This window comes from Cololabis saira, unplaced genomic scaffold (assembly GCF_033807715.1).
Source record: "Cololabis saira isolate AMF1-May2022 unplaced genomic scaffold, fColSai1.1 scf051, whole genome shotgun sequence".
NCBI classification, from domain to species: Eukaryota; Metazoa; Chordata; class Actinopteri; order Beloniformes; family Belonidae; genus Cololabis; species Cololabis saira.
This window is the reverse complement of record NW_026906215.1, coordinates 293,159-298,577: the sequence shown is the minus strand read 5'-3', so window position 1 is coordinate 298,577 and position 5,419 is coordinate 293,159. Positions and strand designations below refer to the sequence as shown.

Genomic DNA, 5,419 nt, shown 5'->3' with positions numbered 1-5,419 from the left:
CTTTCGCGTGTTAGGCAAACTTGATAACCACTACACTACAGAAACTTGCATGCTTTGAAAATGGCGGGCGTAACGAAAAAAAAATCCTATCTTCAAATCATTCATGTTAGAAATAAATGTGTGATTTCATATAAGTTGTCCTGGTGCGGTAAAATTAAAAATCATCCATCGGTATTACCATGCTGGGTAGAAAATACAAAATGTACCACAAGGGAAGCCAACTGATTACTTTTGAAAGACAGTACTGGATATGATTAATAACTGCAAATTAGGCTGTCGTCTTGCACATTCAAACATTACTCGTTGTTGGCAGGATTCGAACCTGCGCGGGGAATCCCCAATGGATTTCTAGTCCATCGCCTTAACCACTCGGCCACAACAACCTGTCAGCTGTGTGTATGTGTGTGTGTGTGTGTGTGAATCTTCAGAAATAGACAATTTAGAGTCTTTATTTTAAAATGGTTGGTTTTACTTTATTTTAAAATGGTTGGTTTTACTTTATTAGGTTGAGACATATTTTCATCCTCATTTTGATTAAATGCATTTTCATCAACAGTCAGTGCAGTGTTGTGCCCGACCATATGCCCATCTGAACTTATAAAATGTATGAACATTTTGTGATTTATGAATTCCAGCAAAGCCAGACCCGGCCTCCCCCCTGGAGTTTATGGCCCGGCTGCTATCTTCTCGCTCAGGCCAATTTATGACCCTGGTGGCCTGGTTCGAGATGGCCTGTATGTGACCCACGATACGGCTCCAGATCAAAGCAGGACAGGAAGGTTTCTGCCAGGGAAAACAGACTTCCTTGGGGTTTTATGACACCTAAGCAGGGGTCGGGATGCAGCGGAGCCCAAAACCAGACCTCAAAATGGTACTGCTTCTTTGAACCCCCCCTTTTCCGCTTTAATGTGCCTCATAAAATGGCGCTGTTGCCTGAACTACAACCCCCAGCATGCCTTGCGGGGGGGGGTGGCGCCTACAAGCGGCGCTCATCCAATCGCAATGAGGCACCGATGACGTCACTGCAGCGCGCGTAGGATCAAAACCCCTGCCGCTGCTTCTTTCTCTCTTCTCTTCCGATCACCCTCTCATCCGAGCTGGATCGTTTGGCTCTGGGCCAAGATCCCATCTCCCTTTCTCCCCCCGGCTGGGGGGAGGTGTAAGGCCCCATCGGGCCGCTCCGGTGGACCTGCAGCCCGTTGAAGCCGCGGTGCACGGAGCCGCCCCCATCAGCTCCCGGTCTCAACTTTTCATCCAGAGTCCTGCTTCACGTGTCCCCGGTCCCTGGGAGCTGGAAAGGGGGGGGGAAGCCGCTTCGAAGCTCGGCCCCGGCCCAGGGTGAGACCCGTTCTTCTTTCCTAACCTCTCTCTCTGCTCTTAAAACTTCACCTGAAAGGACCTGTGGACAGCCTGCCCCGCGCAGAACCGAGACGCATCCCGCTGCCCGTCCCGGGGCCACGCGCTCAGGCCGACGGGCACCAGCACTCAGAAGAAGTAGACTGGCCCCGCGCGCCCCCGAGACGACGTGATAGCCTCCGGACCGGAGCTGGAGCGCCGGCTGCTTCAGCTGTACCCCCGTCCTCTCGTGATTCCAGAGTCAGGAGGAGGCGCGGGAGAGGCGGGAGGACTCTCTGGGATCGGACTCCGACCAAAGACCCGGCAGGAACCCCTGATCGGCACCCGGAGACCCGAGGAGGCGTGAGGTTTTGAGACCTGGGTGTATGAGTTTAACTGGGAGTGTTACAGAGCTAAATCTGTGTTCAGAGCTGAGATTACACCACCATCATTATAAGGACTGTTTTCATTAATTTGTAGTCACTACTTTCTGCTAGTCATTCATGTTTTAAAGCGCTGTTTTCTGCAGTTGATCACGGTTTAACACCGGGATCACCATCCGTTCTAATTGCACGTGGCCCAGAGGGCGCGTCCATCTTTAAAAGACCACAGGAGCCCGTTTGAACTGTAGATGTTCTATATCTTCGTTATTATTGCTTGATTTCTTTTCTTTTTCATTCCATGCATTTAACGTTTATGTTTCATTTTATTGATTGTTGTTTTTCTAGTTAATTAATTGTTTTATGGATACTTAAGCCATTTCTGCCATCAGGTTTATTTGGGTGTTGCGTTTATCATCTTTTGACACCCGTATGTAAATAAATTCTGATTGATTTCTTTATGAGTGGTTGTGTTATTTCATGCAAGATTTGGTCACAAATTGATTTGTTTAAGCAGAGCCTAGTGTTCGGATATCACGCCTTCACTGTTATTCTGTAAGATTTGCTGTTCTGCAGGATAATTCAAATCATAATGAGACTGATTTTCTGCTGTTAGTTATCGAATCCCACCGGAAGTAAGGCCCCGGCGGTGGTGCCCCTACGAGAATTATCATTTTTGATAATACAATTTGATAAATAGTCAACTTTATTAATTATTAATAATTCTTTAATAGAATTATCATTAGCCTTGATAACTGGACAGCCAAGCTACCTATGAGTTGCACAACAGCAGTATGTTCATAGATCATACATCCACTTTCTTGTTTCCAAAAAGCTCTGGATAGATTTCAGTTAATCTCTCACATCTCATGTATGAGAGGATCTCTTAAGTAGCAGAGGATGGTTTCGATCCATCGACCTCTGGGTTATGGGCCCAGCACGCTTCCGCTGCGCCACTCTGCTGTATAACCAGGATGTGACTCCGCCACACAGTGGGGGGGAGGGGGGTAGGGGACTTAAAAGCGGGTCCCCTGGTTCGGACGGTGAGCCGGGTCTCTGGGTGGCTCCAGGTGAGCCGGGTTGTTGAGGTTGTTGAGTTGTTGTTGGGGTCTGGTGGTGGAAGCTCCTGAGGTGTGGTGGTGATGCTGCTGGGGTCTGGTGGTGCAGCTAGTGGGGTCTGGTGGTGGAAGCTCCTGGGGTCAGGTGATGGAAGCTCCTGGGGTCAGGTGATGGAAGCTCCTTGGGTCTGGTGATGGAAATTCCTGGGGTCTGGTGGTGGAAGCTCCTGGGGTCTGGTGGTGATGCTGCTGGGGTCTGGTGGTGATGCTGCTGGGGTCTGGTGGTGGAGCTAGTGGTGTCTGGTGGTGGAAGCTCCTGAGGTGTGGTGGTGATGCTCCTGTCGTCTGGTGGTGGAGCTAGTGGTGTCTGGTGGTGGAAGCTCCTGGGGTTAAAGTCCAGAGTGCTAACCATTACACCATGGAACCCTGTTCAGCTTTTATTGTGTTTTTATTGTGGTCCTGAAACCAGAACATGAGTAAAAAACAATATGCGCTTGAGCATTTGACAGAGTGCTGTCCATGGTGCTAGGAGCGTCTGGGTGTTTATGGTACCAGGGCCCTGGTCCTCCAGGCCCAAGGGCTGGCTCTTTCACTCCAGTGGCCGGTCGGTGGGGGGCTTAAAAGCGGGTCCCCGGGTTCGGACGGTGAGCCGGGTCTTTGGGTGGCTCCAGGTGAGCCGGGTTTTTGAGGTTGTTGAGTTGTTGTTAGGGTTTGGTGGTGGAAGCTCCTGAGGTTTGGTGGGGATGCTGCTGGGGTCTGGTGGTGCAGCTAGAGGGGTCTGGTGGTGGAAGCTCCTGGGGTCTGGTGATGGAAGCTCCTGGGGTGTGGTGGTGGAAGCTCCTGGGTTCTGGTGGTGATGCTGCTGGGGTCTGGTGCTGATGCTGCTGGGGTCTGGTGGTGGAAGCTCCTGGGGTCTGGTGGTGGAAGCTCCTGAGGTCTGGTGGTGGAAGCTCCTGGGGTCTGGTGGGGGAAGCTCCTGGGGTCTGGTGGTGGAAGCTCCTGGGGTCTGGTGGTGGAAGCTCCTGGGGTCTGGTGCTGATGCTGCTGGGGTCTGGTGGTGGAGCTAGTGGGGTCTGGTGTTGGAAGCTCCTGGGGTCTGGTGGTGGAGCTAGTAGGGTCTGGTGGTGGATGGGGTCTGGTGGTGATGCTGCTGGGGTCTGGTGGTGGAGCTAGTGGGGTCTTGTGGTGGATGGGGTCTGGTGGTAATGCTGCTGGGGTCTGGTGGTGGAGCTAGTAGGGTCTGGTGGTGGATGGGGTCTGGTGGTAATGCTGCTGGGGTCTGGTGGTGGAGCTAGTGGGGTCTGGTGGTGATGCTGCTGGGGTCTGGTGGAAGCTCCTGGGGTCTGGTGGTGGAAGCTCCTGAGGTCTGGTGGTGGAAGCTCCTGGGGTCTGGTGGTGGAAGCTCCTGGGGTCTGGTGGTGGAAGCTCCTGGGGTCTGGTGGTGATGCTGCTGGGGTCTGGTGGAAGCTCCTGGGGTCTGGTGGTGGAAGCTCCTGAGGTCTGGTGGTGGAAGCTCCTGGGGTCTGGTGGTGGAAGCTCCTGAGGTCTGGTGGTGGAAGCTCCTGGGGTCTGGTGGTGGAAGCTCCTGGGGTCTGGTGGTGATGCTGCTGGGGTATGGTGGTGGAGCTAGTGGGGTCTGGTGTTGGAAGCTCCTGGGGTCTGGTGGTGGAGCTAGTGGGGTCTGGTGTTAATGCTGCTGGGGTTTGGTGGTGGAGCTAGTGACTTACATGTTTTGAAAAAGGCGGGCATGACGAAAAGATCCTGTAAAAAATCTCTGTAATATGTTTCTTTTTTTCCTGTAAAGTTGGACATTTGAAAGATTAGGTAAATGGGGAATGACTGGCTTTTAATCAGTTGTGGAACTGCAACGAAATTCATTTCTGCATAAGACCCAATGCGAGAAAGAGATGGTCGACCTTCCTGTGCCGAGCACCAAGAAGAGGATTATAGGGGTTTTACAAGTCCAAATAATATTATTGCAGTAATACATGTTTGCCCCCAGTTTCGAACAGGGGACCTTTCGCGTGTTAGGCAAACTTGATAACCACTACACTACAGAAACTTGCATGCTTTGAAAATGGCGGGCGTAACGAAAAAAAAATCCTATCTTCAAATCATTCATGTTAGAAATAAATGTGTGATTTCATATAAGTTGTCCTGGTGCGGTAAAATTAAAAATCATCCATCGGTATTACCATGCTGGGTAGAAAATACAAAATGTACCACAAGGGAAGCCAACTGATTACTTTTGAAAGACAGTACTGGATATGATTAATAACTGCAAATTAGGCAGTAGTCTTGCACATTCATACATTACTCGTTGTTGGCAGGATTCGAACCTGCGCGGGGAATCCCCAATGGATTTCTAGTCCATCGCCTTAACCACTCGGCCACAACAACCTGTCAGCTGTGTGTATGTGTGTGTGTGTGTGTGTGAATCTTCAGAAATAGACAATTTAGAGTCTTTATTTTAAAATGGTTGGTTTTACTTTATTTTAAAATGGTTGGTTTTACTTTATTAGGTTGAGACATATTTTCATCCTCATTTTGATTAAATGCATTTTCATCAACAGTCAGTGCAGTATGTTCATAGATCATACATCCACTTTCTTGTTTCCAAAAAGCTCTGGATAGATTTCAGTTAAT

General features: G+C 50.1%; 2 non-coding genes across 2 annotated transcripts; both read right to left on the bottom strand.

Moving 5' to 3' along the window:
* Positions 1-301: 301 nt before the first annotated feature.
* On the bottom strand, positions 302-383 carry trnas-aga (transfer RNA serine (anticodon AGA)). Its single transcript has one exon. It is a non-coding gene; the product is annotated as a tRNA-Ser (tRNA).
* A 4,708-nt stretch (positions 384-5,091) lies between these two features.
* On the bottom strand, positions 5,092-5,173 carry trnas-aga (transfer RNA serine (anticodon AGA)). Its single transcript has one exon. It is a non-coding gene; the product is annotated as a tRNA-Ser (tRNA).
* Positions 5,174-5,419: the final 246 nt, after the last annotated feature.